A 16,530-nucleotide genomic window follows, 5' to 3' on the forward strand; every position below is an offset into this window, starting at 1 on the left:
TTACAAATGTAAAGGTGTCCTAGCAAAGGGCAAGTTCCATTCCTCAGAGCCTCCTTCCCTGTCCCAGTTTATCAAAAGCAATCAGCCTCAAATAATCCTGATGCCAAAGAGACATATCTTGGGGTGGCCAATTTCAGGTCCCCACAGTATCTTAACATGGTAATACACCTGAAAAATGAAATCAGCCTTCTTTCCTGTCCTCAGATACTTAAGTTTTCTACAAGAAATTCATGAAGTTAGAGCTCTACTGGAAATAAAACCTGATTTGAGGAGTATCAGCATTGAGAAGGCCCTTGGAGGCCAAGGGTATTTCCTCTTTCACAATGTTGTGAACAACATTCACATAGTCCTGGAAATTACTCCAATACTTCATATCCCTACACTGCAGATCTTTTCTTCAGATTTGCCTAGATATTAACTTCCCCATGTCCCTGCTTATGAATTATTCTCTCCTGCCTAAACTACAGTCTTGGTAGTAACCAGCAAGTTAATTGCAGTTTCCTCACATGTGATGCTCTGAGCCCTCTGAGTACCAGCATTTCATTAAACAAAGCTACTCTAGTCTTAGTAACATGACAATGGGTCACACCATGAAGATGGAATTTTTCCAGAAGATCTGAATCATAGAATAATGTCAGAATTAACTTCAGAAATCACCTTCTCTAATGGTTTGCAAGATTTTTTAATAGTACATGCCTTTTGTAAAATGAAATATTTGATAGAGCACCATATATAAAATAGACTGAAGAGGGAGGCAGAGCCCTAACATATTACTCAGTCTCCTTGTTTCTTTGCAGACACTAAGTTTCCACTAAACCATTTGAAAACCACTCTAGATAGTCTAATCTCCCTTCCCCTCCAGTATTTTAGTCCCTTCTGCAATAACCACTAATGGCTTGTTCAACCTTTCAACATTTACAATGATGGCCACCCTCCCAAGGGAGCACATCTTATTTTTGGACAGTTTTAATTGTTTACTTAGAGAGTTCATTCTTATGTTTTGTTGGTTTCCTTGTAATTTCTATTTATTGAACCTAGAACAAAACTAGATTGTGCTATATTCCATGTGAGCATTTGAGTCAATGATCATATTCCTCTGCAAACATTCTTTTTTTTACAAACAAAGCATCCTTAATTTTTTTCAACTTTATCATAATATGAGAATATGTGGTCCTAATCCCTTTTTCAAATCTCTTTCCTTTGAGTTTGCTTCCATTTGTCAATGTCAGTTTTAATTTGTGTGCCCAAAACTGCGCACAGTAATTCCTATCTTGATTGCAACCATCAACTCTCTGGTTATAAACATTCTGTTTCTGTTAATGTGGCCTATAATTGCACTTGATTGGGAAGAGACTCATGGAGCTTAATCAACTAAATACCTGATATCATTCTTGAATATGCTACTGCAGAGCAACATCTCTCCTAGTTTAAACTTGTAAAAGTGTTTTAATGGCCTCATGTGGTCATTTGTCTTTGCTGTGGCTCATAAAATCAGCCACATGGTTCTGTTAGAAAGGTTTCCAGGTTCTTGTCATTTATAGGATCTAATTTGTGGGATTTCGTAAATCACTGACTGTATACTTGTTCATATTTTATTCTATCAATCACACAGATATCATCTTCTTAATAATTTCCTGCAGATCTTTATTGATATAAATTTTATTGCAAAAAGAGAGTGATTATTTTAGATCCAAATTGTGTAACCATGGCTACTCATTTCTGTCTGACATAAAGAACTTCCCTACTATAGAATTTTTGAGGTTTGGAGAGGGCTGACTATAAGCCTGAAAGGATAGGAAAGTTACTAAGTGATTTGGTTATACTCCAGTAGTCTTATCAGTCTATAATTTCAAAAATCTACACAAAACCAGGGGTTTTATCTGTTAAATAGATGAATTTTAAGCATCAAAAGATCAGTCTGAATTTTTATTCTTCCCTAGGAATTTTCTCAACTTTGTGGGTTTCAGCCAGATACTTTGCCTTCCTTGAATGTATTTTCATGTGGTTTTATAATATTTATTCAACATTATTTTCCATTAGTTCTCTATTTTTAATTGTTGGTAACCATTTCAGTGTGTAACTATTACATGGTGCAGAACTGACTTATCCACATTAATGTCTGAGGAGACCATGACCCATTTTATTTGCTGCATGGTCAGCCCTGGTATTCATGGCAGGCTTTCTGAATATTTCTGATGAAGCTTTAAGCACATGCAATTCTGAAAACACATTCCCATTCAGTAAGACTTATACAGAATGGTAAGCCCAACATGGCAAAAGGTTTCTAAAATGTTCCATAAACATTAAGCATATTTATGTCATAGCATTAAGTTTGGTTAATTTGAAACTCACTGTATTGTAGTATAAGAGGCATTTTGTTTGCTTGTGTTTACTTTCCCAGGAGTAAATGCGTTTTGGTTAACCACAATGGCAAACTTAGTCAAGACACTTATGTCAACAAATCCTACCGCTTAACAAAGTCACATTCTTAGTTTCTAGGACAGCAGACTGGATTCTGAGTAATAAGGTGTTTATAAGGTGTGCTGTAAATCTGGGACTACAAACATGTCTACGTTTCTGTTAAACCTGCTGCTGTGCATAAGGAACAATAAGCTCTCTTTTCAGTTTTATGGTGACCAGTATGTTGGCTTGCCAGTCTTGATTGCTGTTGATTCTACTCTTCCCGAAGTCTCCTGCCAAGCTCTTGACCCAAGTCACGCTCCCTGGTGATGTCGTAATGCCGCTAAGAATTTGCTCATTCACTATACCTGCAGGGATGCCCCAAGAGTCGCATACCTTCCTTATTAGTCACACATTGGTTGGAGAATAACATCTTGAAAAAAGAAAGTCCTCTCCTTCCACTGATTTCAAAGGTATTGCATTTTTAGGTCTTTCGTAACGAGCTTATAGGTATAGTAAGATGACTGCTACCTTTATAGAAATTATTTTTAATATGGCTTTTTCTCAAGAGGTAACAGTACTAATTTTGTTGTTTTGACAAAAAAAAAAACGCCCAAGATTTCCTCTGCATTCATAAGCAAAATTTATTTAAATTCAATACATATTTATAGAAGAGTGCCTGGTGTTTTGAGATTATCACCATGGTTACCAATGCCAAATATCTGGAGGAAAAGAGGGGAAACTGGCAGTAGAGCTGCATATTTATATTACATGATGTCATGTCAGAATGGCTATAGTTAATAAGACAAGAAATAACAAGTATTGGAGAGGATGTGGAAAAAAGGGAACTCTCATGGACTGCTGGTGGGAGTGCAAACTGATGCAGCTACTATGGAAAATAATATGTAGAGTCCTCCAAAAATTAAGAAGAGAACTACCATATGATCCAGCTACTCCACTGCTGGGTATTTATCCAAAGAACTTGAAAACATGAATGCCTAAAAATATATGCACCCCTATGTTCACTGCAGCATTATTCACAATAGCCAAGACTTGAAAGCAATGTAAGCACCACAAAAAGGGACAAGTGGGTAAAGAAGATGTGGTATACAGACACAATCGAATACTACTCAGCCATAAAAAAGATAAAATCTTGCCATTTGTGACACCATGGATGGACCTTGAGGGTATTATGCTAAGTGAAGTAAATCAGAGGGAGAAAGTCAAATACCATATGATCTCACTAGAAGATAAAAATAACAACAAACAATCACATAGAGACAGAGATTGGTTTGGTTGTTACCAGAACAGAAGGGGAGAGGAAGGAGGGTGAAATGGGTAACTAGGCACATGTGTATGGTGGTGGATTGTAATTAGTCTTTGGGTGGTGAACACGATGTAATCTACACAGAAATGTAATGATGTACACCTGAAATTTATATAATGTTATAAACCAATGTTAACACAATTAATTAATTAATTAATTACATGATGTCAAATATATCTATTTGGGAAAATCTGATCAGTTTTAAGTTCTTCAATTTTTCATGCAATTTTGGGTATTTGGATAGATATACCTTTCATCTTACCTTACTTTAAAGTTTGATACCCTCACTCAAAGTGCTCATATAATAATGTTCCAGAGATCCCATTAGACCAAAAATAAAACCAAAAACAAACAAACAAAAAACCTCAACAGAAATTCTTTAAAATCCTCTGGTTTTGAGCTCAGTCCAAAACAAATAGCTCATGTATTTGTACACGTTTTGTTTCTCAGATGAATACTACCAAGACAACATTGGTGTTTTAACCAGGCATGAACAATGGCCCAAATAAAAATGACTAAAAACCACAAGTTAGTTTCTCATTGACTATGACAGACTTGGAATTTATCCTCTGCCTTTTGATATAAGGCAGAATGTTCCCTCTCTCTGACACTTCACATTTAACAAAAGAGAGTTTTTTCATAGAAGATTTTCTTTTGCTACCTTCAGGAAGAAGCTCCATCAGCAGCTAAAATCTTTAACCAAAGATTTAGAGGCTAGTTCTGGACATTTCTTTGAGTTATTTTGTCCACAATTATACCTAAATATTTGACATTTAATTTGACAATGAACATGAATTAGGCAAAAAACATTTCCTTAAACAGTTTGACAAACTTCAGTAATATATAGATATTTTGCAAAGGTGAAATTTCTTGTGGATCCCCAAATGTTAAAATATTTTTATTATGGTGTTAATTAAACCTGTTGCTTTTATATAATCTAAATAAATGTAAAAGTAAAACACAAACTCATGAAATTCACAAAATTCAACATTAATTTAATGTGAATTATATGACTGCTTTAGTGATACAGAATTACTACTTACACTATTCATATGATAAACTTTTTAATATCACTAGACTATAAGCTTCATAAGGACAGACTGATATCTAGTTTTTCTCACTACTGTGAGATCTTAGGAAATATTTAAGAAGAAAATGAGTTAATGGTCCTTATTAATATGGACAACTTTTAAAATATTGAGGAGACCAAAGATGTACAATATTTTCACACTGAAAACTAGAAAACATTGTAAATAAGTTGAGAGAAGCTAAATAAATGGAGGGATATACCATGTTCATGGATGAGAAGCTTCAATATGTAAAGATGTCAATTTACCCTCAGACTAATCTATCAATTCAATGTAATCCACTCAAAATTGCAACAGGTGACTTTTTTGCAGAAATTGATAAAATGATTCTAAAATTCATGTGGAAATGCTAAGGTTTATGAATAGACAAGAAAATCTTTACCAACAGCAAATTTAAAAGCTGGAGGCCTGACTACTGTATATCAAGACCCACTATAAACTATACTAAGTTAAAAAGTGTGGCATTGATGAAATTATAGGCAACCTGAGAAATGGAACAGAACAGAGTCTGTAAACAAAATAACATATGTACATTCACCTGATATATGACAAAGGTGACACTACAGTGAAGTGCAGAAAGTATGGTCTTTTCAATTAGTAGTGCTGGGTCAATTAAATATCCATACAAAAAAATGTTTCTTGACTCCTACTTCACACCATGTACAAAAATCAATTCCAGATTGATTTTAGATCTAAATGTGAAAAGTAAAGCAAATAAAGCCTTTAAAGTGAAAACAAAGAGAATATCTTTGTTACCTTGGAATAATCAAAGATTGCTTAACAGGACACTAAAAACACTAACTATTAAAAAATGATCATTGATAAATCTATAATAAAACAAAAACAACATAATAAAAATATAGCAACTTCTGCTTCTAGAATAGATTGAGTAACAGGGACCAGACTTAGTCTCCTATCTGAAATAACAACAACAACAAAAACAGACAACAAACAAAATGTATGATGCTACCAGTTTCAAGGCACTGGAAATCAAGCAACAAAGGGCATGATCCCTGGGAGATGGGAACCAAATGAGGTGAGTCCTGCTATTGCTCTGACTTAGTTCCTTGAGAGAGTCTACAGTCTGCAGTGCAAGGTGGGGGAACCCAAGCAGAGCCCAGCAGAGTCCCTGAGTTGAGGGGACAGAGCTGAGTGTCCAGGGAGACCAATGAAGCTAGAGTTCACAGAACAGAGTACTGAACAGGAGAGAGCTGCACAGAGAAATAACTCTGGAGATAAGTACTTAACCAAGTACTGATTGGTGTGTGTATAATAGACCAGGAAAAGAAATGATGGGAGAATATTGGAGGGAACAGTGCCAAGCATTTACACAAGGTCGGAATAGTGCCAGTTTGCACTAACCAGCTAGAAACCTGACGACTCATAGGACATGGGAAATAACACAAAATGGAGTTGCTTCAGTAAAGGGAAAGAAATTTAAAGTTAGCCTTAGACTAAATGTTCCTCTGATTCCATCTAACAAGTCTTATGAACAAACTCAAGAGGATCAAACTGTTTCCAAGTAATTTAACTGCAAAGTTTAAGAATATTCATTGGAATACAAAAATATCCAGAGCCCAAGAAGGCAAAATCACAATACCAATTTAATTGGCATCCAATTAAAGATTACTAGGCATACACAGGAGGAAAATACATCCCATAAGGAGAACAAAAATCAACCAACTGAAACCAACTCAGACTGACACAGATGTTAGAATTAGCAGACGGAGGCATTACAAAGTTATTACTATAACTTTTCTAGATGTTCAAAAATTAAGTAGAGACAGGGAAGATATAAAAAGAAACCAAATCAAACTCATATAGGTGAAAATAACAATGTCTAAGATGAAAACTATGCTGCTTAGGATTGGCAGCAGACTAGACATCTTAGTTAAAAAGATTAATGAACTTGAAGAGAAAGTAATGGAAACTATCCACATGAAACAGAGAAATTTTTAAGAGTTACTTTTAAAAAAAGCATCAGTGCGATGTGGGACAAGTTCAAGCAGCCTAATACTTGTTTACCTGAAGTCTCCAAAGAAAGGCGAATGAGGCATAAAATACATTAGAAGAAATAATGTCCAAAAATGTTTCAAATGTGATGAAAAAACTATAAAACCATACATCTAGGAAGCTCCATAAACTCTAAGCACAAGAAACACAAAGAAAACTACACCAAGGCATGCTATACTCAAATTACTTAAAATCAGTAAGAAAAACAGTGATAAAGAGAAAAATCCTAAAATCAGTCAAAGAATAAACATGTTATGTACAAAGAAACACAGATAAGCATGATAACAGATTTCTCATTAGAAACGAGAACACATTGAGCTACATCTTTAAAGTACTAAAAAAAAAAAAACTGTCAAGCTACAAATCTCTACCCAGGGAAAAGTACCTTTTAAAATAAATATTCATCTAGCAAATCTTCAGGTAATTAGAAAAATAATACTGGATAAAAATCTAGATCTATACAAAGAAATGAAGAGCATAACAGTGACTACATGATAAACTACATGGTAAATGTATAAGCCTTTTCTTTTTAAATATCTTACTAAATACAGTGATAACAATGTTTTGTGGGATGCATATGTGTAAATAAAATACATAGCAAAAACTAGCATTAAAGCTAGGAGGAGAGAAATGATAATACATTGTAGGACAGTTCTTAATAATATATGTGAAGTAGTGTAATATAACTTGAAGGTAGACTGTGATAGGTTAGAGATGTACACTATGAACCATAAACCAATCACCTATATGTTGAAACAGTTATAGATAACAAGCTGACAAAAGAGAGAAAATGGAATCATTAAAAAACACTCAATAAAAACACCATTAAGGGGCCAGCCCTGTGGCCTAGTGGTTAAGTTTGGCACATTCCTCTTTGGAGGCCCGAGTTCATGGGTTTGGATCCCAGGTGCAGACTTACACCACTCATCAGCCATGCTGAGGTGGTGACCTACATACAAAGTAGAGGAAGATTGGCAACAGATGTTATCTCAGGGATAATCTCCTCAGCAAAAACAAAAACAAGCAAACAAACAAAAACCCCCATTAACTGAAAGGCAAAGAGTTTCATATTGGATTTTTAAAAAACCAATACTTAACTATATACTGCTTACAAAAAATTCATTTTAAATATAAAGATACAAATAGTTAAAAGTAAAGGGGTGAAAAATGATACACCACACTAAAACTAGTCAAAAGAGAGCGAGAATGTCTATTTTCAGAGAAAGTAGGTGTCAGAGCAAAGGTTATTTCCAGGGATAAAGAAGACCATTTCATAATGTTAAAGCAGGCATATCATCAATAGGATATAACAATTCTAAACATGTATCTGCCTAATAAAAGGCTTCAAAATACATGTAGAAGTAGACAAATCCATAAATAGAGATTTTGATACCCTTGTCCCAATAATTGATAGAACAAGTAGACAGAAAGTCAACAAAGATCTAGAAGATTTTAATAATATTAAAAACCAACTTGACTTAATTGATGTTTTCAAATATTCCACTTAACAAAAGCAGATATAATATGGAATCTTTTCAAGTCCACCCAGAACAACCGAGATAGACCATGTTCTGGGCCATAAAACAAGGTCTCAATAATTCAGAAAGATTCAAGTCATACAAAGAATGCTCTTTGTCCACAATGGAAATAAAGTAGAAATCAATAAAGGAAAGAGATCTGGAAAATCCCCTGATATTCAGAACCTAAATAACACTATTCTTTGACCCCTTGGTCAAAGAAGAAACCAAAAGGGAAATCAGACAGTATTTTAGATTGAATGAAAATAAAAGCCACAATTATGGAATGTTGCTAAAGCATCTATTTAGAGGAGAAGTTATAGCACTAAATGCCTACAGTAGAGAATAAGAAAGGTCTCAAATCAGTAACCTCAGCTTCCACCATAAGAAACTAGAAAAAGAAGAGCAAACCAAAACTAAACAGCAGGAAGGAAATGATAAAGATTATAGTGGAGATCAATTAAAAGAAAAACAATAGAGAATATCAATGAAACCAATAACCGATTCTTTGAGAAGACCAACAAAATTGATAAACCTCTAGCTAGACTGACAAGAAAAAACGAAAAAAGGCATAAATTAACAATTTGAAGAATGAGAGGTGCTATCACTTCAGATTCACACTCTACAGACATTAGAAAGATAATGGAATGTTATGAACAACTTTATGTTGATGAGTTCTACAACATAGGTGAAATAGACAAACTACTTGAAAGGACAAACTACCAAAGCTCGATCAAGAAAAGATAGATAGCTTGACTGTTCTATCTGGTAAGGAAACTGAATTTATAGTTAAACTTTCCCATAAAGAAAACTCCGAGCCCCAATGACTCACTGGAAAAAGCTGCCAAACTTTTACAGAAGAAATATCAATTACACACAAACTCTTCAAAAACATTAAGAGAAGGGAATATTTCCAAAATCATTCTATGAAGCTGTCATTGCCCTGATACCAAAACCAAATAAGACATTGTAGGAAATAAAACTTCAGACCAACATATCTCGTAAACATAGGTGCAAAAATTGTTCACAAATTTTTAGCAAATCAAATCATGACCAAGTGGAGTTTACCTCAGGAATACAGAGTTAGTTTATCATTTGAACATCAATTAATGTAATTCAACATATTAAAAAACTAAAAAAGAAAAAAAACACTTGATTTGAATAGACGCAGAAAAAGCATTTAACGAATCAAACATCCATTCCTGATAAAAACTTTCAGTAAACTAGGAACAGAGGGGAGCTTCTTCAGCACAATAAAGGACATCTCCAAAAAACTATTACTCCCATCAGATTTGAATGGTGAAAGACTAGATTTTTTCCCTAAGATCAGAAATAAGACATGGATATCCACTCTTACCCTTTGCTATTCAGCGTTATGCTAGAGGATCTGACCAGGGCAATAAGTCATCCATATTGAAAGGAAAAGTAAAACTGTCTTTATTAGCAGGTACATGATCATCTATGTAGAAAATCCAATGGATTCTACCAAAAAAAGCTACTAGAAATAGTTAGTTAATTTAGCAAGATTTCAGTATACATGATCAATATATAAACATCAATTGGAGTTCTATATACTAACAATGAATAGCTTAAAGCTGAAATAAAAAATACCATTTATAATTCCATAAAAATATGAAATATTTAGGTATAAATCTGGCCAATATTGTGGAATATCTGTATAAAGAAAACTGTAAAACATTCCTGAGAGAAATTTAAGAAAACCTAAATAGAAAACCTAGATATACCTTGTTCATGGAAGATTTTTAAGATATGGGTTAAGATACTGTTAAAATATCGATTCTGCCAAATGAATTTATACATTCAATGCAATTCCAATCAAAATCCCAGCAAATTTTTGTGTAAAAATTGATAAGCTGATTGATATGGGAAAAATTGATATGGAAATGCAAAGGACCTAGAGTAGTCAAAACAGCTTTCAAAAAGAAAAAGGTTGAAGGTCTAACACCACCTGATTTCAAGACTTACGCTAAAGCTACAGTAACCAGGACAGTGTAGTATCGACACTGAGACAGGTAAATTGACCTGGGCCAATGAAAAGAACAGAAAGCTTAGAAATAGACCACACATTTGGACAACTATTTCTTGACAAAGGTGAAAAGGAAATTCAGCGTAGAAAAGGTAATCTTTTAGTCTTTTCAACAAATGGTTCTGGAGCAATTGAATATCCATATGCAAAAAACAAAAGGACTTCTATTCATATCTTGCACCATAAACAAAAACAGCTCAAAATGAATCATAGGCCTAAATGTAAAACCTAGAACTATAAAACTATAAAACTTCACAAAGAAAACACAGGAAAAAGAATGTGTGACTTTGAGTGAAGATTTCCCACATACAGCCAGGGAGAATTCAGTCATTGGGTAGTCATCCAAATGCTCTGGAAAGATTTGCATTGAAAACACTAAACGTTTCTTCATAGCAAATGGGGCAGAGAGGGAACCCCATGGACCACAGTTTGAGAAACACTGCTCTAAGTAGTTTGTAATCCTGAGCAAAATTTATTTTTCTATGGCCAAGTAAACTAGACAGATGAGAACACTGTTTGGCAGTCTAGACCCTAATAACCCTTCTGTTGAATTCTAAGAAGGAATAAGGTCATTTCGGTTTGCATTAATAAAACCATTTAGTGATGGACATTACATCTCACTTTTTTCTGCCTTGATAGAGCCAGAAGCTTTCTTACACATTCTACAATTTTTACCCAACCGAATTTCCAAACCACGGAAAAGAGTGCTTCCAAAACTTCAGCCACTATGTTTTCTCCTAATGCAGATTATATTTATAGGAATTAAAACCAACAAAGGCAAAAACTAAACAACAATCTAAAATCTTACTCATTAATAACACCTCACATGAACCTTTTGCATCATTTTTGAACACATGTAAACGCAGCCCCTTCCAGCTGTCAACTATTTTTAAGGCAAATATTTAAGATTTCTGATAATAAGCACTGCAGTGGGGCATAGTTTTCATCTCCATGTTGGCCTTTCCCATCACTGTGGCCTTGGCAAGTGTTGTGGCCACACAATGTTTGGCCTCTTATGTAATACTCTTTGGGCCAACACAATCTTTGATCTTCTCCAATAGGTTATGTTGTAAGGAATCAGCATCCCCAAATATTGCTAAAATAGGCTCCCTAGTTTGAGAGAAGTGTCTTCATTTAAGCATGTATTCTGGACAACCCTGCACTGTACTTTCTTCATCAGAAAGAGTGGAGAATATGCAGAAACATGATGAGGCCAGATTAAAGGCTGCATATTTTATACAGTAACTCCCGGCTCTCCAGGAGAGTACAGATGGGGCGCGCTCCACCTTCAGTTGTGTACTTTTGCCTCACACTTGCCCCACTCCCAGAAGATTTCTGTTCTTTTCAGCAGATACTGGTGTCCTATCCAAATTTTTTAACTTTAATTTGTTTGACAGAAATCTAAGTATGCCTTTTTAACCAGAGCATACTAATTGTATCTCCATTTCTTCTAAATGTTGGTGAACAACTAATATTTCACTGTACTCTTATGCAAATATGCTCTAAGAGGTCATTAGGATGTTTGCCTCCACCTTAAATGCCTCCAGACTGCCTGTTTTGCTTTTCTGTTCCTTTCTTTTGTTTTGTTTTCTCTTCCCTCCATGTCAATGTTATTTGTCACTGCGGGTTGCCCAAATTGTTCTCGATTTATAAAAGGCCTCTTTTTGTGTCCTCTAATTTGTTACCTCCAATGTACTCTTGGGTTGGAAGTCAGATTACTCACCTTGTTAAAATTCTATTAAAATAAAAATTGACCCTGACTTCGAGTCAAAGGATCTCTTTAGTGGAGTTGAAGGCCTGAGTTTGTGTTGCTGGAACCTACTTCAGTAGCTCACATGTCTTTCCCCTTCTTTTCAGGTACTTGTTAGCAATAGCTAAAGATGAAAGATGACTGATGAATGAGTCACTATCATAATATAAATTACTAAGAAAGCAGGATATGGAAAACTACCAACCCCAGCACTAGTCACATGGTAGTGTCATAAGCCTTCATGAAGGTCGAGTAGACTCCTTTTGTATCTCCTCTTGGCACACGCCTATAAGATATGAATTGGAAGCCACACTAAAAAGCCACGTAGGCTTGCTGCCATCTTCCAAGTCCAAGAGAATAGACAGAGATTTCATTCTTCTTAAGTGTTATATTGCCAAGAATGCCTGTTGAATTGCAAATATTCCTGGAAGTGATATCACATTTAGCTAGTCAGCCGTCCATATCTGACTGTGAAATAGTTTCTCCATTTAGGCACCATACAAAGCCCTGACACAAGGCTGGAAAATTCTGAGAGAAAGAGGGGAGGTGATGCCTGACAGCCAGCACCACCTGGTACCTGGAAATGGAAGCAGGAAGAGGGAGAAGTCCAACAAGGAAAAGGGGACAGAAAGCATGTGCAAGTTCACTTCCCTCAGGATTTTGCTAGAGATCGCTCTGGATATAGGCATGCTTGTTTTATGATCCATTTCAAAAGTTGTACGAAAAAAATGCCATATGCACTCTTTATAGATGTTATTAGGAAGAAAAACTTCTCCCTCCTCAGCATTTTCCTGAGTCTTTATAAGTCTGTTAAACTCATCCAGACATAATTTCAAACCAAAAATACTTCAAAACATACATTCCCTAAGGGAGCTAAGTACATTATTGAAAGGCTGCTGAGGCAAAGCTGTTCTTCATATTTATATATGGAGTATATTTTTATACTCGTTTGAGTAAAGAGAAAAAAATTGCTTAGCAGAGACTGACCATATACTCATCTAATCTGTTTATTCTTCTGGGCACATGGCTAAACTACACTTTCCAGACCTTTGATGTTCTAGACTATATAATTAATTCTTACTCGTAGAATGAACAGAAATGAAGAAATTAAGAATGTAACTTTTTCATATTTGTTTTCTCTTCTCTCCATCTCCTGGCTGGATGATACTAAGGCAACCTAAAGAAGCCACAAGTTGAAGGTAATGTGGCTACAGCTTAGGGAGAGCAGAGCCCCACTACTGACCCTCATGGGTTTATAAGTGAGAAATAACCCTTTGTTGGGTCAAGCACTGAGATTTTGGGTGTGTTTCAGCAGCTAGTATTATTTAATCCCAATTAACAAGGCTGTTTTTAAAAAGAGAAAAACGTACAACATATTAGGGTAAAACACAAGGATTTCCTCATTCATGGATTTTTGGGCCAAACTCTCAATGTGTTATGGAGCCTACTTAGTAGGCTCTGATTTCTTAAACTTCAGTTCTTAATGCTCTCAAACAGAACTCCAGGGGACCAAAAGGAGGCTCGGATTCAGACTATACAATGTTGGTCAGACCTGTAGATTGTGGGTAACACAAGAACAGCATTAGTCTTAAGAGTTAGGCTTCAAGTTGAGACTCTGGTATATGGCTTGAATTGTGGTCACACCACTTATTAGTCATGTTATCTTGAGTAGGCTGTTTAGCACCTCTGTGCCTTGGTTTTCTCATCTGTAAAACAGAAAAAAAATAATACTACCAACCTTGCATAATGAAGGTTAACTGAGTGATAAATGCTAAATACATAGAATAGTGCATGGCACGTAGTAAATATTATGTTTATGCTTGCTGCTATTGTTAACTAATCGAATGCCCCTAAGAACTTACATATTTCTGAGTCTTAATTTCTAAATCTGAAAAGCAAAGTCAGTAAAATCTCTCTGTAATTGATAAAGGGGGTAATATTACAGTGCTTCAGTAGATTGTTAATTAATGGTTCCCAATGAATCACGCCCTTTGCGTCTACACCCTGATGTAGTCCCCTCAATTGACTCTGGGTTTGACTGTGTAACTTGCTTTGGTCAATGAGATATCAGCAAATGTGACACAAGCAAAGGCTTAATTAGCACATGTATGTTGTAGCTTGCCCTCTTGGAATTCTACCTCTGCTATTAAGAAACCTGGGCTATCCTGTGGAAGAAGTTATGTGCAGGAGAACATAGGCACTTAAGCTAAAAGACACAGTTAGCCATGAGAATCATGACAAGTGCCATCTTGGAGCATCCAGGCCCAGTCAACCTGCCAGATGACTGCAGCCTCGTGAGTGGCCTCAGGTGAATGTCTGACAAAAGTCCACGCAGCTGAACCCAGCCCAATAACTGATGGCAGCTATCACTCAAGAATTTGAGAGTAAATATGAAAATATTAGCCACTGATAATTAACAGGCAAAATTAAGGCAAAGTAAGTGATTCATTTCTGCATGCATAGAACAAAAGGCTCTTTAAATCCAGGACTCTGAATATAGTAATGGGTATCTTTTCTAAATATTTAATACACACCAGGCACTGTTCTAAGCCTTCTAACCATATTATCTTATTCAACTTAAAATGAAACTGTGGTCTAATCAAAGAAGAAGGAAATAGGCTACTTGAAATACAGAAAGAGGAGCTCAAAGATATATTTTTAATCACCCTAAAGGGGTGTATACTCTCTTAGTGTGGGGAGTTCCTCCGTGTACTCTCTTCTTCGTGGAGCATTCTCCCCATACCCCCCCAAACGTCCACCCCAGTCCCCTATCCCTTGGCTCTTAGCCATTCCTCAGGTCCCAACTGAAAACATACTTTTTCCTTATCCTCTCCTCCCACAACTAGGTTAAAGGCCCTCCTATACACTCCTGGAAGGTTCTTATACCTACTGTTATCAACATTTATTACTGTTTATTGAAATTGCCTGTTTAGTTATCTCTCTCCCATTTTACAGAAAGTTCCTTCAAGACAGAGACCATATTTACCTTTGTATTCCCAATGCTTAGCACAAGCCTCATGTTGAAGGAACAGGCTAGCTTAGACTTCTGGAATTCACTTGGGAACCCTATAGCCTCATCCACGCCTCCTGAGAGTCATGAACAGGCAGTCACTTTTACTGCTTTCTGTTGATACCTCCATGAACCAGGAGATGACCAGGAAACAGGGCTATAAGAGGGAGAGGAGAGGCAGCTACAGCAGTGTTGTCTCCAGATTACCCCAAACTCAGTGATCCACAATTGAATTGAGGTAATAATGGAGGAAGCTGCATGAAAACAACTTCTTCTCAGAAAACTGCAGACAGAGGGGAATTTACTCAACTTGATAATGAACATTTATAAAAGAATTATAAAATTCTATTATTGAATTCTTCCCAACTTGATCTGTAGATTCAAAACAATCCCAATCAAAATCCCTGCAAGTTATTTTGTGGATTTCAACAAATTGATTTTAAAGTTTATATGATGAGGCAAAAGACTCAGAATAGCCAACACAATATTAAAGGAGAAGAACAAAGTCAGAGGACTGACTCTACCCAATTTCAAGATTTACTATAAAGCTACAGTAATCAAGATAGCGTGATATTGGTGAAAGCATAGACAAATGGGAGAATGGAACAAAATAGAGATCCCAGAAATAGACCCACAAAATATAACCAACTGATCTTTGACAAAGGAGCAAAGGCAATACAATGGAACAAAAATATATTTTCAGCTTGGGCCAGAACAACTGCATATCCACATGCAAAAAAGTGAATCTAGACACAGATTTTAAACCTTTCATAAAAATTACTTCAAAGTGGATCATATACCTAAATGTAAAATGCAAAATTATAAAACTCCTAGAAGATAACACAGGAGAAACGTAGATGACCTTGCATATTGCAAGGACTTTTTAGAAACAACACCAAAAGTACGATGCATGAAAGAAATATTTGATAAAAGCTAGACTTCATTAAAATCAAAAGTTTCTATGAAAGATACTGTCAAGAGAATGAGAAGACAAGCCACAAACTGGGAGGGCATATTTGCAAAACACATATCTGATACAGGGCTGGTATCCAAAATATACAAAGAACTCTTAAAACTCAACAATAAGAAAACAAACCAATTTAAAAATGGGCAAAAGATCTGAAGAGACACCTCATCAAAGAAGATATGTGTATGGAAAACAAGCATGTGAAAAGATGCTCAACATCTTATGTCATTAGAGAATTGAAAATTAACACAAGGAGATACCACTATGCACCAAAAATCAAAACACTGACAACACCAAATGATGGCTGGGATATGGAGCAACAAAAGCTCTCATTCCTTGGTAGTGGGAATACAGCATGGTGCAGCCACTTTGGAAGACAGTTTGGCTGTTTCTTACAAAACTAAACATACT

Source organism: Equus asinus, chromosome 10 (genome assembly GCF_041296235.1).
Source record: "Equus asinus isolate D_3611 breed Donkey chromosome 10, EquAss-T2T_v2, whole genome shotgun sequence".
NCBI classification, from domain to species: Eukaryota; Metazoa; Chordata; class Mammalia; order Perissodactyla; family Equidae; genus Equus; species Equus asinus.